The following is a 27,125-nucleotide window of genomic DNA, read 5'->3' as shown; positions in this document are numbered from 1 at the left end:
GACGTTTGCCGTTGCCACCAGGATTTGTCCCGAGCGTAGCGTTTAAACATTTTTGATAAAGTTGGTTTGGCATGTGTTATCCACCATTCAGTAACGGAGGCATACTGTGCAACCCGTCGTTCACATGCCTCCCATGTTTCGTTAAAGACACGGTGACAGTCAACATCGTTAAGGAGAGCATTGTTAAGTTTCCAGAAACCTCTGCCGCGAAATGTGCCTTGCTTGACCATGTTAACAGTACAAATATATGCGGCATGATCGGAAAAAATTGTGGGCCAAACTTCGGATTGGAGGACTTGAGTCTTCATACACGCCGATACATAGATTCTGTCTAGCCGGCTTGCAGAGTGGTTCGTGACATGAGTGAACCCAGGTGCCGCTCCGTGCGTATGCTCCCATGTGTCAATGAGGTTCATTTCTTGGACGATACGTTCTAGTTCTCCAGATGTGTTAAAATTAGGCGTCTGGTCTTTTGGACTTAAGACACAATTGAAGTCACCCGCAAAAATTATACGATCGTAGGTTCCCCTAAAAAGTGGGACTATGGCGCCTGTGAAGAACTCAGCCCTAGCACGCCTATTGCTACTGCCGGACGGGGCGTAAACATTGATTATGCGTGTCCGATGGAAAGTGACAGCGATCCCTCTATGATCAGGCAGCTTTTCCGCGTCGGTCGCTACAATCCCTCCTTTTAACAGAATCGCTGTCCCTAAATTCGCACCGCTCCCGGATTTGGAGAGAGTAGTATAACCAGTTATTCGGTCAAGTTCAATCGCAGCGACTTCTTGAAGTAACAGAATATCGATATCCGCTGCGTATACAAAATCTTGTAAATTACGGAGCCGCCAGTACGACTGTATCTTATTGATGTTTAACGTGGCAATTTTATAGGCTTGGGGCTCGTTCATGGGAGAAGGCACATACTATTAATTAAACAGTCTTAGAAGGATGGCTAACGAAATTGAGGCCAAGCGCGTCAGTCGGAGTTCCTGTAGTTCCCGGTACGGTTGGTGTATGCTGCTCTGTGGGGGGGTGCCGAAGATTCCGTCTAAATGGTCCGCATGACAGCCGCATCATTGCTCGCATCCAATACTTCCATTTCCTGTGCCCAATTCCCAGTGAGAGTGGCCTCTGACAATAGCGATCCTGCGTTTCCTTGAGCGTGGGTATCCGGCAAAACGACTCTACTCGAGGTATCACTATCTTCCACCCGTCGTGGATTCACAGGGGGAGACACTACAGGATCAATGTCCATTCGACCAGACGCAGGGAGACCAACTTCAGAGGGTTCAGAAGTGTTCTGACTCATTTGGCTGCTTATTCGTTTCGCTTTGTCGCGGAGCTGTGGGGCGAGCTGATTGGCTCCTTGATGTGCAAGTCTCCGCTTCTTTTTGGAAGGCTTCCTGTTAGGGTTCGCAGTATCATCAACATCCGAAGTGGACTGTTGACTCTGGGGTTGATCCGCCGGGAACACAGCGTCTACTTCATCCCCAGTACCAGTGGCATCAACCACTGGGGAGTCATCCGTCGTTACCTCCATCTCTGAGTGTGGTAGCGGCGGTGCCGCGTCAGCACTCGGTTCTTTGACGTTATCGGCCAAAACATCATTCAAACGAGGGGCATCTACAGGCGGGGTCGCGGGTGGAAGACCAGAAGCCGCGACAGCGTATGTCAGTGGCAGTGCCGTCGTCACAGGGGGGCTAGCGGCTTCACCGACAGGTATCTGCGTCACGCGTCTTTGTATACAGTCAGAGCGCACGTGGCCGGGCGCACCACAGCCGGCACACGTTTTTGGCTGCCCATCATATATGACAATTCCGCGATGTCCACCTACGTAAATATATGAAGGTATGTGCTTCTGTAGATCGATCTTAACCTGCCTGACGCCGTTAAGCACCGGAAATTTGTGGGCTTTGGACCAACGCTCCGCAAAATTGTTAATGACCCTCCCGTAAGATGTTAATGCAGAATTTATTTGCGCGGCTGATATTTCAAACGGGAGTTCGAAAATACGTGCCGTTCGGATGCCCAGTCCAGCATGCGTAATGCTGACGTCACTGACGGTACCATCGCTATGTTTAAACTTCAGTACACCTCCACTGGACTCCACAATTCTATCACACAGTTCAGAGGACGTTAATTTCACATAAACAACACTAGTCACGATAGAGAAATTTATCCCTACAATGTCATCAAAAGTAATCTTAGCTGTTTCCTCTAACCATGCTTCAACTTCAAACAAATTTGGTTTCGAAAAGTTCCTATCAAAGGTAAACTTCAAGGTATCTTTCCTGTTAGTCGGATTCATAATTCCATATCAGATCCTACAGAACGGAACGAATACTAATAAGCACACGCTGTAAGCACGCGACTCACCGCCTGACGTAAACACTTCCTGCCGCAGCGCGCTGGCCCTGGAGGTCCGCTCACCACCGCTGCCGCAGGCAGACTTCCACTGAGCTAAAGAGGCGCGGCCTAGCGGTACTTTTGCGTACTTCATCCTTACGGTCGTCTGGATCATCAGACTTCAGCTGACAACACTTCATATTACCGTCTAATATTTGCAGCTATGGCGACCCATTACTGCTTGCCTACACATCTGACACGTAAAGGAAGTGCTCTCCAAATAACACCACTTGCATTTCAGAACATGTCTTTCACACATGTCTACAAAATCACCTTCACCTTCAAATACAGTTTCGTAGCGACTGACGGAGACGTAGGCAAAGTTTAAAGTTGCTATTTGCATTACATCACGTTAATCAGAAAAACGGTAAGTTACATCTGCAGAGGAACAAAATTCCGTTCCTCCCCACGTGGGGCTCGAACCCACGACCCTGGGATTAAGAGCCTTATGTTCTACCGACTGAGCTAGCCGCGCTGCCTCGGTGAGTATATGCCGGTTAGCACGTCACACAGTACTCGTTTGGGTTGATTGGTCCCATACAGAACCTCCCCATGTTGCCTAATGTTTTCCTAACGTCACACTCGTCACGTAGTTCACTTTTATTTCATAATCATTTCTGAGAGGTAACAGAATTGCATGACAACCTGCAGAGCTAGTTTCGTCAAAATTAACACACATACTTGATGTGACTCATAAGCCGAACGAGTTACTTTCCGACGTTATTTTAGATGTGCAAGTGCCAGTCAAAAACACGCGGCGACGGCAATATGCAAACCAATTCGCTAGTTAACACCGGTCTTGTTGTGCGTGTTTTAAGCTGAAGAGCATCTCCAAGCAGAAAATGGTCAACAGCAACATTCACACGGTTTCGTACTGCTCAAGTGCTACACTAAAACGGTATGTTTCTTTTTCAGATCTGGAAAAACACGACCGAGAGAGGAATCAAACACGCAATCTTCGGATACGAAGTCCGACGCCTTATCCATTAGGCCACACGGTCACTGACAAACAAGTGGAACTTATATACGACTCATCTCAAAACGCTCACACCACTGAGGAGTTGTGTTTTCGTTCTACACAGACGCTGCCCCTTGCTCTTTCCCACCCATTTGATACATTCAACCTGCTACGAGACCTACCAAACATAGACTGGGAAACTAAACCACACACTTTGTGTATTCGGAAATGTAAGGCAGGGCGTCCCTCGCCGCATTTGCTACGATGTCCATTTGCTACTTCTGCAGAAGTGGCGACGACGACGACGAAAACGACGACGACGACGACGACGACAACCGCGGAAGGCTCTGAGATATGTGAGAAATACATCTATAAAACATATTTCAGACTGTCCCATCCCACCTTATGCTGTACCGCTTTGGCAAATGCTTTATCTGCGCCATTCGCCTTAATCACATCTGAGAGTAATTCTTAATAAAACGCCTCTCGCTAATTGTTAGTCATCCCAGATACTGTTTGCTATAAGGCCACGACGCGCAACTGATATCCAAAATTCGTCTGCCTCCTATGAGGATCGAACTCACGACCCCTGGTTTACTAGACCTGTGCTCTGCCACTGAGCTAAAGAGGCGCGGCCTAGCGGTACTTTTGCGTACTTCATCCTTACGGTCGTCTGGATCATCAGACTTCAGCTGACAACACTTCATATTACCGTCTAATATTTGCAGCTATGGCGACCCATTACTGCTTGGCTACACATCTGACACGTAAAGGAAGTGCTCTCCAAATAACACCACTTGCATTTCAGAACATGTCTTTCACACATGTCTACAAAATCACCTTCACCTTCAAATACAGTTTCGTAGCGACTGACGGAGACGTAGGCAAAGTTTAAAGTTGCTATTTGCATTACATCACGTTAATCAGAAAAACGGTAAGTTACATCTGCAGAGGAACAAAATTCCGTTCCTCCCCACGTGGGGCTCGAACCCACGACCCTGGGATTAAGAGCCTTATGTTCTACCGACTGAGCTAGCCGCGCTGCCTCGGTGAGTATATGCCGGTTAGCACGTCACACAGTACTCGTTTGGGTTGATTGGTCCCATACAGAACCTCCCCATGTTGCCTAATGTTTTCCTAACGTCACACTCGTCACGTAGTTCACTTTTATTTCATAATCATTTCTGAGAGGTAACAGAATTGCATGACAACCTGCAGAGCTAGTTTCGTCAAAATTAACACACATACTTGATGTGACTCATAAGCCGAACGAGTTACTTTCCGACGTTATTTTAGATGTGCAAGTGCCAGTCAAAAACACGCGGCGACGGCAATATGCAAACCAATTCGCTAGTTAACACCGGTCTTGTTGTGCGTGTTTTAAGCTGAAGAGCATCTCCAAGCAGAAAATGGTCAACAGCAACATTCACACGGTTCCGTACTGCTCAAGTGCTACACTAAAACGGTATGTTTCTTTTTCAGATCTGGAAAAACACGACCGAGAGAGGAATCAAACACGCAATCTTCGGATACGAAGTCCGACGCCTTATCCATTAGGCCACACGGTCACTGACAAACAAGTGGAACTTATATACGACTCATCTCAAAACGCTCACACCACTGAGGAGTTGTGTTTTCGTTCTACACAGACGCTGCCCCTTGCTCTTTCCCACCCATTTGATACATTCAACCTGCTACGAGACCTACCAAACATAGACTGGGAAACTAAACCACACACTTTGTGCATTCGGAAATGTAAGGCAGGGCGTCCCTCGCCGCATTTGCTACGATGTCCATTTGCTACTTCTGCAGAAGTGGCGACGACGACGACGACGACGACAACCGCGGAAGGCTCTGAGATATGTGAGAAATACATCTATAAAATATATTTCAGACTGTCCCATCCCACCTTATGCTGTACCGCTTTGGCAAATGCTTTATCTGCGCCATTCGCCTTAATCACATCTGAGAGTAATTCTTAATAAAACGCCTCTCGCTAATTGTTAGTCATCCCAGATACTGTTTGCTATAAGGCCACGACGCGCAATTGATATCCAAAATTCGTCTGCCTCCTGTGAGGATCGAACTCAAGACCCCTGGTTTACTAGACCAGTGCTCTGCCACTGAGCTAAAGAGGCGCGGCCTAGCGGTACTTTTGCGTACTTCATCCTTACGATCGTCTGGATCATCAGACTTCAGCTGACAACACTTCATATTACCGTCTAATATTTGCAGCTATGGCGACCCATTACTGCTTGGCTACACATCTGACACGTAAACGAAGTGCTCTCCAAATAACACCACTTGCATTTCAGAACATGTCTTTCACACATGTCTACAAAATCACCTTCACCTTCAAATACAGTTTCGTAGCGACTGACGGAGACGTAGGCAAAGTTTAAAGTTGCTATTTCCATTACATCACGTTAATCAGAAAAACGGTAAGTTACATCTGCAGAGGAACAAAATTCCGTTCCTCCCCACGTGGGGCTCGAACCCACGACCCTGGGATTAAGAGCCTTATGTTCTACCGACTGAACTAGCCGCGCTGCCTCGGTTATTATATGCCGGTTAGCACGTCACACAGTACTCGTTTGGGTTGATTGGTCCCATACAGAACCTCCCCATGTTGCCTAATGTTTTCCTAACGTCACACTCTTCACGTAGTTCACTTTTATTTCATAATCATTTCTGAGAGGTAACAGAATTGCATGACAACCTGCAGAGCTAGTTTCGTCAAAATTAACACACATACTTGATGTGACTCATAAGCCGAACGAGTTACTTTCCGACGTTATTTTAGATGTGCAAGTGCCAGTCAAAAACACGCGGCGACGGCAATATGCAAACCAATTCGCTAGTTAACACCGGTCTTGTTGTGCGTGTTTTAAGCTGAAGAGCATCTCCAAGCAGAAAATGGTCAACAGCAACATTCACACGGTTCCGTACTGCTCAAGTGCTACACTAAAACGGTATGTTTCTTTTTCAGATCTGGAAAAACACGACCGAGAGAGGAATCAAACACGCAATCTTCGGATACGAAGTCCGACGCCTTATCCATTAGGCCACACGGTCACTGACAAACAAGTGGAACTTATATACGACTCATCTCAAAACGCTCACACCACTGAGGAGTTGTGTTTTCGTTCTACACAGACGCTGCCCCTTGCTCTTTCCCACCCATTTGATACATTCAACCTGCTACGAGACCTACCAAACATAGACTGGGAAACTAAACCACACACTTTGTGCATTCGGAAATGTAAGGCAGGGCGTCCCTCGCCGCATTTGCTACGATGTCCATTTGCTACTTCTGCAGAAGTGGCGACGACGACGACGACGACGACAACCGCGGAAGGCTCTGAGATATGTGAGAAATACATCTATAAAATATATTTCAGACTGTCCCATCCCACCTTATGCTGTACCGCTTTGGCAAATGCTTTATCTGCGCCATTCGCCTTAATCACATCTGAGAGTAATTCTTAATAAAACGCCTCTCGCCAATTGTTAGTCATCCCAGATACTGTTTGCTATAAGGCCACGACGCGCAACTGATATCCAAAATTCGTCTGCCTCCTGTGAGGATCGAACTCAAGACCCCTGGTTTACTAGACCAGTGCTCTGCCACTGAGCTAAAGAGGCGCGGCCTAGCGGTACTTTTGCGTACTTCATCCTTACGATCGTCTGGATCATCAGACTTCAGCTGACAACACTTCATATTACCGTCTAATATTTGCAGCTATGGCGACCCATTACTGCTTGGCTACACATCTGACACGTAAACGAAGTGCTCTCCAAATAACACCACTTGCATTTCAGAACATGTCTTTCACACATGTCTACAAAATCACCTTCACCTTCAAATACAGTTTCGTAGCGACTGACGGAGACGTAGGCAAAGTTTAAAGTTGCTATTTCCATTACATCACGTTAATCAGAAAAACGGTAAGTTACATCTGCAGAGGAACAAAATTCCGTTCCTCCCCACGTGGGGCTCGAACCCACGACCCTGGGATTAAGAGCCTTATGTTCTACCGACTGAACTAGCCGCGCTGCCTCGGTTATTATATGCCGGTTAGCACGTCACACAGTACTCGTTTGGGTTGATTGGTCCCATACAGAACCTCCCCATGTTGCCTAATGTTTTCCTAACGTCACACTCTTCACGTAGTTCACTTTTATTTCATAATCATTTCTGAGAGGTAACAGAATTGCATGACAACCTGCAGAGCTAGTTTCGTCAAAATTAACACACATACTTGATGTGACTCATAAGCCGAACGAGTTACTTTCCGACGTTATTTTAGATGTGCAAGTGCCAGTCAAAAACACGCGGCGACGGCAATATGCAAACCAATTCGCTAGTTAACACCGGTCTTGTTGTGGGTGTTTTAAGCTGAAGAGCATCTCCAAGCAGAAAATGGTCAACAGCAACATTCACACGGTTTCGTACTGCTCAAGTGCTACACTAAAACGGTATGTTTCTTTTTCAGATCTGGAAAAACACGACCGAGAGAGGAATCAAACACGCAATCTTCGGTTACGAAGTCCGACGCCTTATGCATTAGGCCACACGGTCACTGACAAACAAGTGGAACTTATATACGACTCATCTCAAAACGCTCACACCACTGAGGAGTTGTGTTTTCGTTCTACACAGACGCTGCCCCTTGCTCTTTCCCACCCATTTGATACATTCAACCTGCTACGAGACCTACCAAACATAGACTGGGAAACTAAACCACACACTTTGTGCATTCGGAAATGTAAGGCAGGGCGTCCCTCGCCGCATTTGCTACGATGTCCATTTGCTACTTCTGCAGAAGTGGCGACGACGACGACGACGACGACAACCGCGGAAGGCTCTGAGATATGTGAGAAATACATCTATAAAATATATTTCAGACTGTCCCATCCCACCTTATGCTGTACCGCTTTGGCAAATGCTTTATCTGCGCCATTCGCCTTAATCACATCTGAGAGTAATTCTTAATAAAACGCCTCTCGCCAATTGTTAGTCATCCCAGATACTGTTTGCTATAAGGCCACGACGCGCAACTGATATCCAAAATTCGTCTGCCTCCTGTGAGGATCGAACTCAAGACCCCTGGTTTACTAGACCAGTGCTCTGCCACTGAGCTAAAGAGGCGCGGCCTAGCGGTACTTTTGCGTACTTCATCCTTACGATCGTCTGGATCATCAGACTTCAGCTGACAACACTTCATATTACCGTCTAATATTTGCAGCTATGGCGACCCATTACTGCTTGGCTACACATCTGACACGTAAACGAAGTGCTCTCCAAATAACACCACTTGCATTTCAGAACATGTCTTTCACACATGTCTACAAAATCACCTTCACCTTCAAATACAGTTTCGTAGCGACTGACGGAGACGTAGGCAAAGTTTAAAGTTGCTATTTCCATTACATCACGTTAATCAGAAAAACGGTAAGTTACATCTGCAGAGGAACAAAATTCCGTTCCTCCCCACGTGGGGCTCGAACCCACGACCCTGGGATTAAGAGCCTTATGTTCTACCGACTGAACTAGCCGCGCTGCCTCGGTTATTATATGCCGGTTAGCACGTCACACAGTACTCGTTTGGGTTGATTGGTCCCATACAGAACCTCCCCATGTTGCCTAATGTTTTCCTAACGTCACACTCTTCACGTAGTTCACTTTTATTTCATAATCATTTCTGAGAGGTAACAGAATTGCATGACAACCTGCAGAGCTAGTTTCGTCAAAATTAACACACATACTTGATGTGACTCATAAGCCGAACGAGTTACTTTCCGACGTTATTTTAGATGTGCAAGTGCCAGTCAAAAACACGCGGCGACGGCAATATGCAAACCAATTCGCTAGTTAACACCGGTCTTGTTGTGGGTGTTTTAAGCTGAAGAGCATCTCCAAGCAGAAAATGGTCAACAGCAACATTCACACGGTTTCGTACTGCTCAAGTGCTACACTAAAACGGTATGTTTCTTTTTCAGATCTGGAAAAACACGACCGAGAGAGGAATCAAACACGCAATCTTCGGTTACGAAGTCCGACGCCTTATGCATTAGGCCACACGGTCACTGACAAACAAGTGGAACTTATATACGACTCATCTCAAAACGCTCACACCACTGAGGAGTTGTGTTTTCGTTCTACACAGACGCTGCCCCTTGCTCTTTCCCACCCATTTGATACATTCAACCTGCTACGAGACCTACCAAACATAGACTGGGAAACTAAACCACACACTTTGTGCATTCGGAAATGTAAGGCAGGGCGTCCCTCGCCGCATTTGCTACGATGTCCATTTGCTACTTCTGCAGAAGTGGCGACGACGACGACAACCGCGGAAGGCTCTGAGATATGTGAGAAATACATCTATAAAATATATTTCAGACTGTCCCATCCCACCTTATGCTGTACCGCTTTGGCAAATGCTTTATCTGCGCCATTCGCCTTAATCACATCTGAGAGTAATTCTTAATAAAACGCCTCTCGCTAATTGTTAGTCATCCCAGATACTGTTTGCTGTAAGGCCACGACGCGCAACTGATATCCAAAATTCGTCTGCCTCCTGTGAGGATCGAACTCACGACCCCTGGTTTACTAGACCAGTGCTCTGCCACTGAGCTAAAGAGGCGCGGCCTAGCGGTACTTTTGCGTACTTCATCCTTACGGTCGTCTGGATCATCAGACTTCAGCTGACAACACTTCATATTACCGTCTAATATTTGCAGCTATGGCGACCCATTACTGCTTGGCTACACATCTGACACGTAAAGGAAGTGCTCTCCAACTAACACCACTTGCATTTCAGAACATGTCTTTCACACATGTCTACAAAATCACCTTCACCTTCAAATACAGTTTCGTAGCGACTGACGGAGACGTAGGCAAAGTTTAAAGTTGCTATTTGCATTACATCACGTTAATCAGAAAAACGGTAAGTTACATCTGCAGAGGAACAAAATTCCGTTCCTCCCCACGTGGGGCTCGAACCCACGACCCTGGGATTAAGAGCCTTATGTTCTACCGACTGAGCTAGCCGCGCTGCCTCGGTGAGTATGTGCCGGTTAGCACGTCACACAGTACTCGTTTGGGTTGATTGGTCCCATACAGAACCTCCCCATGTTGCCTAATGTTTTCCTAACGTCACACTCGTCACGTAGTTCACTTTTATTTCATAATCATTTCTGAGAGGTAACAGAATTGCATGACAACCTGCAGAGCTAGTTTCGTCAAAATTAACACACATACTTGATGTGACTCATAAGCCGAACGAGTTACTTTCCGACGTTATTTTAGATGTGCAAGTGCCAGTCAAAAACACGCGGCGACGGCAATATGCAAACCAATTCGCTAGTTAACACCGGTCTTGTTGTGCGTGTTTTAAGCTGAAGAGCATCTCCAAGCAGAAAATGGTCAACAGCAACATTCACACGGTTTCGTACTGCTCAAGTGCTACACTAAAACGGTATGTTTCTTTTTCAGATCTGGAAAAACACGACCGAGAGAGGAATCAAACACGCAATCTTCGGATACGAAGTCCGACGCCTTATCCATTAGGCCACACGGTCACTGACAAACAAGTGGAACTTATATACGACTCATCTCAAAACGCTCACACCACTGAGGAGTTGTGTTTTCGTTCTACACAGACGCTGCCCCTTGCTCTTTCCCACCCATTTGATACATTCAACCTGCTACGAGACCTACCAAATATAGACTGGGAAACTAAACCACACACTTTGTGCATTCGGAAATGTAAGGCAGGGCGTCCCTCGCCGCATTTGCTACGATGTCCATTTGCTACTTCTGCAGAAGTGGCGACGACGACGACGAAAACGACGACGACGACGACGACGACGACTACGACAACCGCGGAAGGCTCTGAGATATGTGAGAAATACATCTATAAAACATATTTCAGACTGTCCCATCCCACCTTATGCTGTACCGCTTTGGCAAATGCTTTATCTGCGCCATTCGCCTTAATCACATCTGAGAGTAATTCTTAATAAAACGCCTCTCGCTAATTGTTAGTCATCCCAGATACTGTTTGCTATAAGGCCACGACGCGCAACTGATATCCAAAATTCGTCTGCCTCCTATGAGAATCGAACTCACGACCCCTGGTTTACTAGACCAGTGCTCTGCCACTGAGCTAAAGAGGCGCGGCCTAGCGGTACTTTTGCGTACTTCATCCTTACGGTCGTCTGGATCATCAGACTTCAGCTGACAACACTTCATATTACCGTCTAATATTTGCAGCTATGGCGACCCATTACTGCTTGGCTACACATCTGACACGTAAAGGAAGTGCTCTCCAAATAACACCACTTGCATTTCAGAACATGTCTTTCACACATGTCTACAAAATCACCTTCACCTTCAAATACAGTTTCGTAGCGACTGACGGAGACGTAGGCAAAGTTTAAAGTTGCTATTTGCATTACATCACGTTAATCAGAAAAACGGTAAGTTACATCCGCAGAGGAACAAAATTCCGTTCCTCCCCACGTGGGGCTCGAACCCACGACCCTGGGATTAAGAGCCTTATGTTCTACCAACTGAGCTAGCCGCGCTGCCTCGGTGAGTATATGCCGGTTAGCACGTCACACAGTACTCGTTTGGGTTGATTGGTCCCATACAGAACCTCCCCATGTTGCCTAATGTTTTCCTAACGTCACACTCGTCACGTAGTTCACTTTTATTTCATAATCATTTCTGAGAGGTAACAGAATTGCATGACAACCTGCAGAGCTAGTTTCGTCAAAATTAACACACATACTTGATGTGACTCATAAGCCGAACGAGTTACTTTCCGACGTTATTTTAGATGTGCAAGTGCCAGTCAAAAACACGCGGCGACGGCAATATGCAAACCAATTCGCTAGTTAACACCGGTCTTGTTGTGCGTGTTTTAAGCTGAAGAGCATCTCCAAGCAGAAAATGGTCAACAGCAACATTCACACGGTTTCGTACTGCTCAAGTGCTACACTAAAACGGTATGTTTCTTTTTCAGATCTGGAAAAACACGACCGAGAGAGGAATCAAACACGCAATCTTCGGATACGAAGTCCGACGCCTTATCCATTAGGCCACACGGTCACTGACAAACAAGTGGAACTTATATACGACTCATCTCAAAACGCTCACACCACTGAGGAGTTGTGTTTTCGTTCTACACAGACGCTGCCCCTTGCTCTTTCCCACCCATTTCATACATTCAACCTGCTACGAGACCTACCAAATATAGACTGGGAAACTAAACCACACACTTTGTGCATTCGGAAATGTAAGGCAGGGCGTCCCTCGCCGCATTTGCTACGATGTCCATTTGCTACTTCTGCAGAAGTGGCGACGACGACGACGAAAACGACGACGACGACGACGACGACGACGACGACTACGACAACCGCGGAAGGCTCTGAGATATGTGAGAAATACATCTATAAAACATATTTCAGACTGTCCCATCCCACCTTATGCTGTACCGCTTTGGCAAATGCTTTATCTGCGCCATTCGCCTTAATCACATCTGAGAGTAATTCTTAATAAAACGCCTCTCGCTAATTGTTAGTCATCCCAGATACTGTTTGCTATAAGGCCACGACGCGCAACTGATATCCAAAATTCGTCTGCCTCCTATGAGAATCGAACTCACGACCCCTGGTTTACTAGACCAGTGCTCTGCCACTGAGCTAAAGAGGCGCGGCCTAGCGGTACTTTTGCGTACTTCATCCTTACGGTCGTCTGGATCATCAGACTTCAGCTGACAACACTTCATATTACCGTCTAATATTTGCAGCTATGGCGACCCATTACTGCTTGGCTACACATCTGACACGTAAAGGAAGTGCTCTCCAAATAACACCACTTGCATTTCAGAACATGTCTTTCACACATGTCTACAAAATCACCTTCACCTTCAAATACAGTTTCGTAGCGACTGACGGAGACGTAGGCAAAGTTTAAAGTTGCTATTTGCATTACATCACGTTAATCAGAAAAACGGTAAGTTACATCTGCAGAGGAACAAAATTCCGTTCCTCCCCACGTGGGGCTCGAACCCACGACCCTGGGATTAAGAGCCTTATGTTCTACCGACTGAGCTAGCCGCGCTGCCTCGGTGAGTATATGCCGGTTAGCACGTCACACAGTACTCGTTTGGGTTGATTGGTCCCATACAGAACCTCCCCATGTTGCCTAATGTTTTCCTAACGTCACACTCGTCACGTAGTTCACTTTTATTTCATAATCATTTCTGAGAGGTAACAGAATTGCATGACAACCTGCAGAGCTAGTTTCGTCAAAATTAACACACATACTTGATGTGACTCATAAGCCGAACGAGTTACTTTCCGACGTTATTTTAGATGTGCAAGTGCCAGTCAAAAACACGCGGCGACGGCAATATGCAAACCAATTCGCTAGTTAACACCGGTCTTGTTGTGCGTGTTTTAAGCTGAAGAGCATCTCCAAGCAGAAAATGGTCAACAGCAACATTCACACGGTTTCGTACTGCTCAAGTGCTACACTAAAACGGTATGTTTCTTTTTCAGATCTGGAAAAACACGACCGAGAGAGGAATCAAACACGCAATCTTCGGATACGAAGTCCGACGCCTTATCCATTAGGCCACACGGTCACTGACAAACAAGTGGAACTTATATACGACTCATCTCAAAACGCTCACACCACTGAGGAGTTGTGTTTTCGTTCTACACAGACGCTGCCCCTTGCTCTTTCCCACCCATTTGATACATTCAACCTGCTACGAGACCTACCAAATATAGACTGGGAAACTAAACCACACACTTTGTGTATTCGGAAATGTAAGGCAGGGCGTCCCTCGCCGCATTTGCTACGATGTCCATTTGCTACTTCTGCAGAAGTGGCGGCGGCGGCGACGACGACGACGACGACGACGACGACGACGACGACGACGACGACGACAACCGCGGAAGGCTCTGAGATATGTGAGAAATACATCTATAAAATATATTTCAGACTGTCCCATCCCATCTTATGCTGTACCGCTTTGGCAAATGCTTTATCTGCGCCATTCGCCTTAATCACATCTGAGAGTAATTCTTAATAAAACGCCTCTCGCTAATTGTTAGTCATCCCAGATACTGTTTGCTATAAGGCCACGACGCGCAACTGATATCCAAAATTCGTCTGCCTCCTGTGAGGATCGAACTCACGACCCCTGGTTTACTAGACCAGTGCTCTGCCACTGAGCTAAAGAGGCGCGGCCTAGCGGTACTTTTGCGTACTTCATCCTTACGGTCGTCTGGATTATCAGACTTCAGCTGACAACACTTCATATTACCGTCTAATATTTGCAGCTATGGCGACCCATTACTGCTTGGCTACACATCTGACACGTAAAGGAAGTGCTCTCCAACTAACACCACTTGCATTTCAGAACATGTCTTTCACACATATCTATAAAATCACCTTCACCTTCAAATAGAGTTTCGTAGCGACTGACGGAGACGTAGGCAAAGTTTAAAGTTGCTATTTGCATTACATCACGTTAATCAGAAAAACGGTAAGTTACATCTGCAGAGGAACAAAATTCCATTCCTCCCCACGTGGGGCTCGAACCCACGACCCTGGGATTAAGAGCCTTATGTTCTACCGACTGAGCTAGCCGCGCTGCCTCGGTGAGTACATGCCGGTTAGCACGTCACACAGTACTCGTTTGGGTTGATTGGTCCCATACAGAACCTCCCCATGTTGCCTAATGTTTTCCTAACGTCACACTCGTCACGTAGTTCACTTTTATTTCATAATCATTTCTGAGAGGTAACAGAATTGCATGACAACCTGCAGAGCTAGTTTCGTCAAAATTAACACACATACTTGATGTGACTCATAAGCCGAACGAGTTACTTTCCGACGTTATTTTAGATGTGCAAGTGCCAGTCAAAAACCCGCGGCGACGGCAATATGCAAACCAATTCGCTAGTTAACACCGGTCTTGTTGTGCGTGTTTTAAGCTGAAGAGCATCTCCAAGCAGAAAATAGTCAACAGCAACATTCACACGGTTTCGTACTGCTCAAGTGCTACACTAAAACGGTATGTTTCTTTTTCAGATCTGGAAAAACACGACCGAGAGAGGAATCAAACACGCAATCTTCGGATACGAAGTCCGACGCCTTATCCATTAGGCCACACGGTCACTGACAAACAAGTGGAACTTATATACGACTCATCTCAAAACGCTCACACCACTGAGGAGTTGTGTTTTCGTTCTACACAGACGCTGCCCCTTGCTCTTTCCCACCCATTTGATACATTCAACCTGCTACGAGACCTACCAAATATAGACTGGGAAACTAAACCACACACTTTGTGCATTCGGAAATGTAAGGCAGGGCGTCCCTCGCCGCATTTGCTACGATGTCCATTTGCTACTTCTGCAGAAGTGGCGGCGGCGGCGGCGGCAGCGGCGGCGGCGACGACGACGACGACGACGACGACGACAACCGCGGAAGGCTCTGAGATATGTGAGAAATACATCTATAAAATATATTTCAGACTGTCCCATCCCACCTTATGCTGTACCGCTTTGGCAAATGCTTTATCTGCGCCATTCGCCTTAATCACATCTGAGAGTAATTCTTAATAAAACGCCTCACGCTAATTGTTAGTCATCCCAGATGCTGTTTGCTATAAGGCCACGACGCGCAACTGATATCCAAAATTCGTCTGCCTCCTGTGAGGATCGAACTCACGACCCCTGGTTTACTAGACCAGTGCTCTGCCACTGAGCTAAAGAGGCGCGGCCTAGCGGTACTTTTGCGTACTTCATCCTTACGGTCGTCTGGATCATCAGACTTCAGCTGACAACACTTCATATTACCGTCTAATATTTGCAGCTATGGCGACCCATTACTGCTTGCCTACACATTTGACACGTAAACGAAGTGCTCTCCAAATAACACCACTTGCATTTCAGAACATGTCTTTCACACATGTCTACAAAATCAACTTCACCTTCAAATACAGTTTCGTAGCGACTGACGGAGACGTAGGCAAAGTTTAAAGTTGCTATTTCCATTACATCACGTTAATCAGAAAAACGGTAAGTTACATCTGCAGAGGAACAAAATTCCGTTCCTCCCCACGTGGGGCTCGAACCCACGACCCTGGGATTAAGAGCCTTATGTTCTACCGACTGAGCTAGCCACGCTGCCTCGGTGAGTACATGCCGGTTAGCACGTCACACAGTACTCGTTTGGGTTGATTGGTCCCATACAGAACCTCCCCATGTTGCCTAATGTTTTCCTAACGTCACACTCGTCACGTAGTTCACTTTTATTTCATAATCATTTCTGAGAGGTAACAGAATTGCATGACAACCTGCAGAGCTAGTTTCGTCAAAATTAACACACATACTTGATGTGACTCATAAGCCGAACGAGTTACTTTCCGACGTTATTTTAGATGTGCAAGTGCCAGTCAAAAACACGCGGCGACGGCAATATGCAAACCAATTCGCTAGTTAACACCGGTCTTGTTGTGCGTGTTTCAAGCTCAAGAGCATTTCCAAGCAGAAAATGGTCAACAGCAACGTTCACACGGTTTCGTACTGCTCAAGTGCTACACTAAAACGGTATGTTTCTTTTTCAGATCTGGAAAAACACGACCGAGAGAGGAATCAAACACGCAATCTTCGGATATGAAGTCCGACGCCTTATCCATTAGGCCACACGGTCACTGACAAACAAGTGGAACTTATACACGACTCATCTCAAAACGCTCACACCACTGAGGAGTTGTGTTTTCGTTCTACACAGACGCTGCCCCTTGCTCTTTCCCACCCATTTGATACATTCAACCTGCTACGAGACCTACCAAATATAGACTGGGAAACTAAACCACACACTTTGTGCATTCGGAAATGTAAGGCAGGGCGTCCCTCGCCGCATTTGCTACGATGTCCATTTGCTACTTCTGCAGAAGTGGCGACGACGACGACGACTACGACGACGACGACAACCGCGGAATGCTCTGAGATATGTGAGAAATACATCTATAAAATATATTTCAGACTGTCCCATCCCACCTTATGCTGTACCGCTTTGGCAAATGCTTTATCTGCGCCATTCGCCTTAATCACATCTGAGAGTAATTCTTAATAAAACGCCTCTCGCTAATTGTTAGTCATCCCAGATACTGTTTGCTATAAGGCCACGACGCGCAACTGATATCCAAAATTCGTCTGCCTCCTGTGAGGATCGAACTCACGACCCCTGGTTTACTAGACCAGTGCTCTGCCACTGAGCTAAAGAGGCGCGGCCTAGCGGTACTTTTGCGTACTTCATCCTTACGGTCGTCTGGATCATCAGACTTCAGCTGACAACACTTCATATTACCGTCTAATATTTGCAGCTATGGCGACCCAATACTGCTTGCCTACACATCTGACACGTAAAGGAAGTGCTCTCCAACTAACACCACTTGCATTTCAGAACATGTCTTTCACACATGTCTACAAAATCAACTTCACCTTCAAATACAGTTTCGTAGCGACTGACGGAGACGTAGGCAAAGTTTAAAGTTGCTATTTCCATTACATCACGTTAATCAGAAAAACGGTAAGTTACATCTGCAGAGGAACAAAATTCCGTTCCTCCCCACGTGGGGCTCGAACCCACGACCCTGGGATTAAGAGCCTTATGTTCTACCGACTGAGCTAGCCGCGCTGCCTCGGTGAGTACATGCCGGTTAGCACGTCACACAGTACTCGTTTGGGTTGATTGGTCCCATACAGAACCTCCCCATGTTGCCTAATGTTTTCCTAACATCACACTCGTCACGTAGTTCACTTTTATTTCATAATCATTTCTGAGAGGTAACAGAATTGCATGACAACCTGCAGAGCTAGTTTCGTCAAAATTAACACACATACTTGATGTGACTCATAAGCCGAACGAGTTACTTTCCGACGTTATTTTAGATGTGCAAGTGCCAGTCAAAAACACGCGGCGACGGCAATATGCAAACCAATTCGCTAGTTAACACCGGTCTTGTTGTGCGTGTTTCAAGCTCAAGAGCATTTCCAAGCAGAAAATGGTCAACAGCAACGTTCACACGGTTTCGTACTGCTCAAGTGCTACACTAAAACGGTATGTTTCTTTTTCAGATCTGGAAAAACACGACCGAGAGAGGAATCAAACACGCAATCTTCGGATATGAAGTCCGACGCCTTATCCATTAGGCCACACGGTCACTGACAAACAAGTGGAACTTATACACGACTCATCTCAAAACGCTCACACCACTGAGGAGTTGTGTTTTCGTTCTACACAGACGCTGCCCCTTGCTCTTTCCCACCCATTTGATACATTCAACCTGCTACGAGACCTACCAAATATAGACTGGGAAACTAAACCACACACTTTGTGCATTCGGAAATGTAAGGCAGGGCGTCCCTCGCCGCATTTGCTACGATGTCCATTTGCTACTTCTGCAGAAGTGGCGACGACGACGACGACGACGACGACGACGACGACAACCGCGGAATGCTCTGAGATATGTGAGAAATACATCTATAAAATATATTTCAGACTGTCCCATCCCACCTTATGCTGTACCGCTTTGGCAAATGCTTTATCTGCGCCATTCGCCTTAATCACATCTGAGAGTAATTCTTAATAAAACGCCTCTCGCTAATTGTTAGTCATCCCAGATACTGTTTGCTATAAGGCCACGACGCGCAACTGATATCCAAAATTCGTCTGCCTCCTGTGAGGATCGAACTCAGGACCCCTGGTTTACTAGACCAGTGCTCTGCCACTGAGCTAAAGAGGCGCGGCCTAGCGGTACTTTTGCGTACTTCATCCTTACGGTCGTCTGGATCATCAGACTTCAGCTGACAACACTTCATATTACCGTCTAATATTTGCAGCTATGGCGACCCAATACTGCTTGCCTACACATCTGACACGTAAAGGAAGTGCTCTCCAACTAACACCACTTGCATTTCAGAACATGTCTTTCACACATGTCTACAAAATCAACTTCACCTTCAAATACAGTTTCGTAGCGACTGACGGAGACGTAGGCAAAGTTTAAAGTTGCTATTTCCATTACATCACGTTAATCAGAAAAACGGTAAGTTACATCTGCAGAGGAACAAAATTCCGTTCCTCCCCACGTGGGGCTCGAACCCACGACCCTGGGATTAAGAGCCTTATGTTCTACCGACTGAGCTAGCCGCGCTGCCTCGGTGAGTACATGCCGGTTAGCACGTCACACAGTACTCGTTTGGGTTGATTGGTCCCATACAGAACCTCCCCATGTTGCCTAATGTTTTCCTAACATCACACTCGTCACGTAGTTCACTTTTATTTCATAATCATTTCTGAGAGGTAACAGAATTGCATGACAACCTGCAGAGCTAGTTTCGTCAAAATTAACACACATACTTGATGTGACTCATAAGCCGAACGAGTTACTTTCCGACGTTATTTTAGATGTGCAAGTGCCAGTCAAAAACACGCGGCGACGGCAATATGCAAACCAATTCGCTAGTTAACACCGGTCTTGTTGTGCGTGTTTCAAGCTCAAGAGCATTTCCAAGCAGAAAATGGTCAACAGCAACGTTCACACGGTTTCGTACCGCTCAAGTGCTACACTAAAACGGTATGTTTCTTTTTCAGATCTGGAAAAACACGACCGAGAGAGGAATCAAACACGCAATCTTCGGATACGAAGTCCGACGCCTTATCCATTAGGCCACACGGTCACTGACAAACAAGTGGAACTTACACACGACTCATCTCAAAACGCTCACACCACTGAGGAGTTGTGTTTTCGTTCTACACAGACGCTGCCCCTTGCTCTTTCCCACCCATTTGATACATTCAACCTGCTACGAGACCTACCAAATATAGACTGGGAAACTAAACCACACACTTTGTGCATTCGGAAATGTAAGGCAGGGCGTCCCTCGCCGCATTTGCTACGATGTCCATTTGCTACTTCTGCAGAAGTGGCGGCGGCGGCGACGACGACGACGACGACGACGACGACGACGACGACGACGACGACGACGACGACAACCGCGGAAGGCTCTGAGATATGTGAGAAATACATCTATAAAATATATTTCAGACTGTCCCATCCCACCTTATGCTGTACCGCTTTGGCAAATGCTTTATCTGCGCCATTCGCCTTAATCACATCTGAGAGTAATTCTTAATAAAACGCCTCACGCTAATTGTTAGTCATCCCAGATACTGTTTGCTATAAGGCCACGACGCGCAACTGATATCCAAAATTCGTCTGCCTCCTGTGAGGATCGAACTCACGACCCCTGGTTTACTAGACCAGTGCTCTGCCACTGAGCTAAAGAGGCGCGGCCTAGCGGTACTTTTGCGTACTTCATCCTTACGGTCGTCTGGATCATCAGACTTCAGCTGACAACACTTCATATTACCGTCTAATATTTGCAGCTATGGCGACCCATTACTGCTTGCCTACACATCTGACACGTAAACGAAGTGCTCTCCAAATAACACCACTTGCATTTCAGAACATGTCTTTCACACATGTCTACAAAATCACCTTCACCTTCAAATACAGTTTCGTAGCGACTGACGGAGACGTAGGCAAAGTTTAAAGTTGCTATTTCCATTACATCACGTTAATCAGAAAAACGGTAAGTTACATCTGCAGAGGAACAAAATTCCGTTCCTCCCCACGTGGGGCTCGAACCCACGACCCTGGGATTAAGAGCCTTATGTTCTACCGACTGAGCTAGCCACGCTGCCTCGGTGAGTATATGCCGGTTAGCACGTCACACAGTACTCGTTTGGGTTGATTGGTCCCATACAGAACCTCCCCATGTTGCCTAATGTTTTCCTAACGTCACACTCGTCACGTAGTTCACTTTTATTTCATAATCATTTCTGAGAGGTAACAGAATTGCATGACAACCTGCAGAGCTAGTTTCGTCAAAATTAACACACATACTTGATGTGACTCATAAGCCGAACGAGTTACTTTCCGACGTTATTTTAGATGTGCAAGTGCCAGTCAAAAACACGCGGCGACGGCAATATGCAAACCAATTCGCTAGTTAACACCGCTCTTGTTGTGCGTGTTTCAAGCTCAAGAGCATTTCCAAGCAGAAAATGGTCAACAGCAACGTTCACACGGTTTCGTACTGCTCAAGTGCTACACTAAAACGGTATGTTTCTTTTTCAGATCTGGAAAAACACGACCGAGAGAGGAATCAAACACGCAATCTTCGGATATGAAGTCCGACGCCTTATCCATTAGGCCACACGGTCACTGACAAACAAGTGGAACTTATACACGACTCATCTCAAAACGCTCACACCACTGAGGAGTTGTGTTTTCGTTCTACACAGACGCTGCCCCTTGCTCTTTCCCACCCATTTGATACATTCAACCTGCTACGAGACCTACCAAATATAGACTGGGAAACTAAACCACACACTTTGTGCATTCGGAAATGTAAGGCAGGGCGTCCCTCGCCGCATTTGCTACGATGTCCATTTGCTACTTCTGCAGAAGTGGCGACGACGACGACGACGACGACGACGACGACGACGACGACGACGACAACCGCGGAATGCTCTGAGATATGTGAGAAATACATCTATAAAATATATTTCAGACTGTCCCATCCCACCTTATGCTGTACCGCTTTGGCAAATGCTTTATCTGCGCCATTCGCCTTAATCACATCTGAGAGTAATTCTTAATAAAACGCCTCTCGCTAATTGTTAGTCATCCCAGATACTGTTTGCTATAAGGCCACGACGCGCAACTGATATCCAAAATTCGTCTGCCTCCTGTGAGGATCGAACTCACGACCCCTGGTTTACTAGACCAGTGCTCTGCCACTGAGCTAAAGAGGCGCGGCCTAGCGGTACTTTTGCGTACTTCATCCTTACGGTCGTCTGGATCATCAGACTTCAGCTGACAACACTTCATATTACCGTCTAATATTTGCAGCTATGGCGACCCAATACTGCTTGCCTACACATCTGACACGTAAAGGAAGTGCTCTCCAACTAACACCACTTGCATTTCAGAACATGTCTTTCACACATGTCTACAAAATCAACTTCACCTTCAAATACAGTTTCGTAGCGACTGACGGAGACGTAGGCAAAGTTTAAAGTTGCTATTTCCATTACATCACGTTAATCAGAAAAACGGTAAGTTACATCTGCAGAGGAACAAAATTCCGTTCCTCCCCACGTGGGGCTCGAACCCACGACCCTGGGATTAAGAGCCTTATGTTCTACCGACTGAGCTAGCCGCGCTGCCTCGGTGAGTACATGCCGGTTAGCACGTCACACAGTACTCGTTTGGGTTGATTGGTCCCATACAGAACCTCCCCATGTTGCCTAATGTTTTCCTAACATCACACTCGTCACGTAGTTCACTTTTATTTCATAATCATTTCTGAGAGGTAACAGAATTGCATGACAACCTGCAGAGCTAGTTTCGTCAAAATTAACACACATACTTGATGTGACTCATAAGCCGAACGAGTTACTTTCCGACGTTATTTTAGATGTGCAAGTGCCAGTCAAAAACACGCGGCGACGGCAATATGCAAACCAATTCGCTAGTTAACACCGGTCTTGTTGTGCGTGTTTCAAGCTCAAGAGCATTTCCAAGCAGAAAATGGTCAACAGCAACGTTCACACGGTTTCGTACTGCTCAAGTGCTACACTAAAACGGTATGTTTCTTTTTCAGATCTGGAAAAACACGACCGAGAGAGGAATCAAACACGCAATCTTCGGATATGAAGTCCGACGCCTTATCCATTAGGCCACACGGTCACTGACAAACAAGTGGAACTTATACACGACTCATCTCAAAACGCTCACACCACTGAGGAGTTGTGTTTTCGTTCTACACAGACGCTGCCCCTTGCTCTTTCCCACCCATTTGATACATTCAACCTGCTACGAGACCTACCAAATATAGACTGGGAAACTAAACCACACACTTTGTGCATTCGGAAATGTAAGGCAGGGCGTCCCTCGCCGCATTTGCTACGATGTCCATTTGCTACTTCTGCAGAAGTGGCGACGACGACGACGACGACGACGACGACAACCGCGGAATGCTCTGAGATATGTGAGAAATACATCTATAAAATATATTTCAGACTGTCCCATCCCACCTTATGCTGTACCGCTTTGGCAAATGCTTTATCTGCGCCATTCGCCTTAATCACATCTGAGAGTAATTCTTAATAAAACGCCTCTCGCTAATTGTTAGTCATCCCAGATACTGTTTGCTATAAGGCCACGACGCGCAACTGATATCCAAAATTCGTCTGCCTCCTGTGAGGATCGAACTCACGACCCCTGGTTTACTAGACCAGTGCTCTGCCACTGAGCTAAAGAGGCGCGGCCTAGCGGTACTTTTGCGTACTTCATCCTTACGGTCGTCTGGATCATCAGACTTCAGCTGACAACACTTCATATTACCGTCTAATATTTGCAGCTATGGCGACCCAATACTGCTTGCCTACACATCTGACACGTAAAGGAAGTGCTCTCCAACTAACACCACTTGCATTTCAGAACATGTCTTTCACACATGTCTACAAAATCAACTTCACCTTCAAATACAGTTTCGTAGCGACTGACGGAGACGTAGGCAAAGTTTAAAGTTGCTATTTCCATTACATCACGTTAATCAGAAAAACGGTAAGTTACATCTGCAGAGGAACAAAATTCCGTTCCTCCCCACGTGGGGCTCGAACCCACGACCCTGGGATTAAGAGCCTTATGTTCTACCGACTGAGCTAGCCGCGCTGCCTCGGTGAGTACATGCCGGTTAGCACGTCACACAGTACTCGTTTGGGTTGATTGGTCCCATACAGAACCTCCCCATGTTGCCTAATGTTTTCCTAACATCACACTCGTCACGTAGTTCACTTTTATTTCATAATCATTTCTGAGAGGTAACAGAATTGCATGACAACCTGCAGAGCTAGTTTCGTCAAAATTAACACACATACTTGATGTGACTCATAAGCCGAACGAGTTACTTTCCGACGTTATTTTAGATGTGCAAGTGCCAGTCAAAAACACGCGGCGACGGCAATATGCAAACCAATTCGCTAGTTAACACCGGTCTTGTTGTGCGTGTTTCAAGCTCAAGAGCATTTCCAAGCAGAAAATGGTCAACAGCAACGTTCACACGGTTTCGTACCGCTCAAGTGCTACACTAAAACGGTATGTTTCTTTTTCAGATCTGGAAAAACACGACCGAGAGAGGAATCAAACACGCAATCTTCGGATACGAAGTCCGACGCCTTATCCATTAGGCCACACGGTCACTGACAAACAAGTGGAACTTACACACGACTCATCTCAAAACGCTCACACCACTGAGGAGTTGTGTTTTCGTTCTACACAGACGCTGCCCCTTGCTCTTTCCCACCCATTTGATACATTCAACCTGCTACGAGACCTACCAAATATAGACTGGGAAACTAAACCACACACTTTGTGCATTCGGAAATGTAAGGCAGGGCGTCCCTCGCCGCATTTGCTACGATGTCCATTTGCTACTTCTGCAGAAGTGGCGGCGGCGGCGACGACGACGACGACGACGACGACGACGACGACGACGACGACGACAACCGCGGAAGGCTCTGAGATATGTGAGAAATACATCTATAAAATATATTTCAGACTGTCCCATCCCACCTTATGCTGTACTGCTTTGGCAAATGCTTTATCTGCGCCATTCGCCTTAATCACATCTGAGAGTAATTCTTAATAAAACGCCTCTCGCTAATTGTTAGTCATCCCAGATACTGTTTGCTATAAGGCCACGACGCGCAACTGATATCCAAAATTCGTCTGCCTCCTGTGAGGATCGAACTCACGACCCCTGGTTTACTAGACCAGTGCTCTGCCACTGAGCTAAAGAGGCGCGGCCTAGCGGTACTTTTGCGTACTTCATCCTTACGGTCGTCTGGATCATCAGACTTCAGCTGACAACACTTCATATTACCGTCTAATATTTGCAGCTATGGCGACCCATTACTGCTTGCCTACACATCTGACACGTAAAGGAAGTGCTCTCCAACTAACACCACTTGCATTTCAGAACATGTCTTTCACACATGTCTACAAAATCAACTTCACCTTCAAATACAGTTTCGTAGCGACTGACGGAGACGTAGGCAAAGTTTAAAGTTGCTATTTCCATTACATCACGTTAATCAGAAAAACGGTAAGTTACATCTGCAGAGGAACAAAATTCCGTTCCTCCCCACGTGGGGCTCGAACCCACGACCCTGGGATTAAGAGCCTTATGCTCTACCGACTGAGCGAGCCGCGCTGCCTCGGTGAGTATATGCCGGTTAGCACGTCACACAGTACTCGTTTGGGTTGATTGGTCCCATACAGAACCTCCCATGTTGCCTAATGTTTTCCTAACGTCACACTCGTCACGTAGTTCACTTTTATTTCATAATCATTTCTGAGAGGTAACAGAATTGCATGACAACCTGCAGAGCTAGTTTCGTCAAAATTAACACACATACTTGATGTGACTCATAAGCCGAACGAGTTACTTTCCGACGTTATTTTAGATGTGCAAGTGCCAGTCAAAAACACGCGGCGACGGCAATATGCAAACCAATTCGCTAGTTAACACCGGTCTTGTTGTGCGTGTTTTAAGCTGAAGAGCATCTCCAAGCAGAAAATGGTCAACAGCAACATTCACACGGTTTCGTACTGCTCAAGTGCTACACTAAAACGGTATGTTTCTTTTTCAGATCTGGAAAAACACGACCGAGAGAGGAATCAAACACGCAATCTTCGGATACGAAGTCCGACGCCTTATCCATTAGGCCACACGGTCACTGACAAACAAGTGGAACTTATATACGACTCATCTCAAAACGCTCACACCACTGAGGAGTTGTGTTTTCGTTCTACACAGACGCTGCCCCTTGCCCTTTCCCACCCATTTGATACATTCAACCTGCTACGAGACCTACCAAATATAGACTGGGAAACTAAACCACACACTTTGTGCATTCGGAAATGTAAGGCAGGGCGTCCCTCGCCGCATTTGCTACGATGTCCATTTGCTACTTCTGCAGAAGTGGCGGCGGCGGCGGCGACGACGACGACGACGACGACGACGACGACGACGACAACCGCGGAAGGCTCTGAGATATGTGAGAAATACATCTATAAAATATATTTCAGACTGTCCCATCCCACCTTATGCTGTACTGCTTTGGCAAATGCTTTATCTGCGCCATTCGCCTTAATCACATCTGAGAGTAATTCTTAATAAAACGCCTCTCGCTAATTGTTAGTCATCCCAGATACTGTTTGCTATAAGGCCACGACGCGCAACTGATATCCAAAATTCGTCTGCCTTCTGTGAGGATCGAACTCACGACCCCTGGTTTACTAGACCAGTGCTCTGCCACTGAGCTAAAGAGGCGCGGCCTAGCGGTACTTTTGCGTACTTCATCCTTACGGTCGTCTGGATCATCAGACTTCAGCTGACAACACTTCATATTACCGTCTAATATTTGCAGCTATGGCGACCCATTACTGCTTGCCTACACATCTGACACGTAAACGAAGTGCTCTCCAAATAACACCACTTGCATTTCAGAATATGTCTTTCACACATGTCTACAAAATCACCTTCACCTTCAAATACAGTTTCGTAGCGACTGACGGAGACGTAG

General features: G+C 46.3%; 16 non-coding genes across 16 annotated transcripts; all 16 read right to left on the bottom strand.

Annotated features, from left to right (window-relative positions):
- Positions 1 to 3,923: 3,923 nt before the first annotated feature.
- Trnat-agu (transfer RNA threonine (anticodon AGU)) lies at positions 3,924 to 3,995 on the bottom strand. Its single transcript has one exon. It is a non-coding gene; the product is annotated as a tRNA-Thr (tRNA).
- Positions 3,996 to 5,430: 1,435 nt separating this feature from the next.
- On the bottom strand, positions 5,431 to 5,502 carry Trnat-agu (transfer RNA threonine (anticodon AGU)). Its single transcript has one exon. It is a non-coding gene; the product is annotated as a tRNA-Thr (tRNA).
- A 1,435-nt stretch (positions 5,503 to 6,937) lies between these two features.
- On the bottom strand, positions 6,938 to 7,009 carry Trnat-agu (transfer RNA threonine (anticodon AGU)). The gene has a single exon. It is a non-coding gene; the product is annotated as a tRNA-Thr (tRNA).
- Positions 7,010 to 8,444: 1,435 nt separating this feature from the next.
- On the bottom strand, positions 8,445 to 8,516 carry Trnat-agu (transfer RNA threonine (anticodon AGU)). The gene has a single exon. It is a non-coding gene; the product is annotated as a tRNA-Thr (tRNA).
- Positions 8,517 to 9,942: 1,426 nt separating this feature from the next.
- Trnat-agu (transfer RNA threonine (anticodon AGU)) lies at positions 9,943 to 10,014 on the bottom strand. Its single transcript has one exon. It is a non-coding gene; the product is annotated as a tRNA-Thr (tRNA).
- Positions 10,015 to 11,476: 1,462 nt separating this feature from the next.
- Trnat-agu (transfer RNA threonine (anticodon AGU)) lies at positions 11,477 to 11,548 on the bottom strand. Its single transcript has one exon. It is a non-coding gene; the product is annotated as a tRNA-Thr (tRNA).
- A 1,468-nt stretch (positions 11,549 to 13,016) lies between these two features.
- On the bottom strand, positions 13,017 to 13,088 carry Trnat-agu (transfer RNA threonine (anticodon AGU)). The gene has a single exon. It is a non-coding gene; the product is annotated as a tRNA-Thr (tRNA).
- A 1,471-nt stretch (positions 13,089 to 14,559) lies between these two features.
- Positions 14,560 to 14,631, bottom strand: Trnat-agu (transfer RNA threonine (anticodon AGU)). Its single transcript has one exon. It is a non-coding gene; the product is annotated as a tRNA-Thr (tRNA).
- Positions 14,632 to 16,099: 1,468 nt separating this feature from the next.
- Positions 16,100 to 16,171, bottom strand: Trnat-agu (transfer RNA threonine (anticodon AGU)). Its single transcript has one exon. It is a non-coding gene; the product is annotated as a tRNA-Thr (tRNA).
- A 1,444-nt stretch (positions 16,172 to 17,615) lies between these two features.
- Trnat-agu (transfer RNA threonine (anticodon AGU)) lies at positions 17,616 to 17,687 on the bottom strand. The gene has a single exon. It is a non-coding gene; the product is annotated as a tRNA-Thr (tRNA).
- A 1,447-nt stretch (positions 17,688 to 19,134) lies between these two features.
- On the bottom strand, positions 19,135 to 19,206 carry Trnat-agu (transfer RNA threonine (anticodon AGU)). Its single transcript has one exon. It is a non-coding gene; the product is annotated as a tRNA-Thr (tRNA).
- A 1,477-nt stretch (positions 19,207 to 20,683) lies between these two features.
- Positions 20,684 to 20,755, bottom strand: Trnat-agu (transfer RNA threonine (anticodon AGU)). The gene has a single exon. It is a non-coding gene; the product is annotated as a tRNA-Thr (tRNA).
- Positions 20,756 to 22,214: 1,459 nt separating this feature from the next.
- Trnat-agu (transfer RNA threonine (anticodon AGU)) lies at positions 22,215 to 22,286 on the bottom strand. Its single transcript has one exon. It is a non-coding gene; the product is annotated as a tRNA-Thr (tRNA).
- A 1,441-nt stretch (positions 22,287 to 23,727) lies between these two features.
- Positions 23,728 to 23,799, bottom strand: Trnat-agu (transfer RNA threonine (anticodon AGU)). The gene has a single exon. It is a non-coding gene; the product is annotated as a tRNA-Thr (tRNA).
- Positions 23,800 to 25,267: 1,468 nt separating this feature from the next.
- Positions 25,268 to 25,339, bottom strand: Trnat-agu (transfer RNA threonine (anticodon AGU)). The gene has a single exon. It is a non-coding gene; the product is annotated as a tRNA-Thr (tRNA).
- Positions 25,340 to 26,800: 1,461 nt separating this feature from the next.
- Positions 26,801 to 26,872, bottom strand: Trnat-agu (transfer RNA threonine (anticodon AGU)). Its single transcript has one exon. It is a non-coding gene; the product is annotated as a tRNA-Thr (tRNA).
- Between the last annotated feature and the right edge of the window lie 253 nt (positions 26,873 to 27,125).

This window comes from Schistocerca gregaria, chromosome 4 (assembly GCF_023897955.1).
Source record: "Schistocerca gregaria isolate iqSchGreg1 chromosome 4, iqSchGreg1.2, whole genome shotgun sequence".
NCBI lineage: Eukaryota > Metazoa > Arthropoda > Insecta > Orthoptera > Acrididae > Schistocerca > Schistocerca gregaria.
The sequence above is the reverse complement of the archived record's forward strand: the minus strand, read 5'-3'. Positions and strand labels throughout refer to the sequence as shown.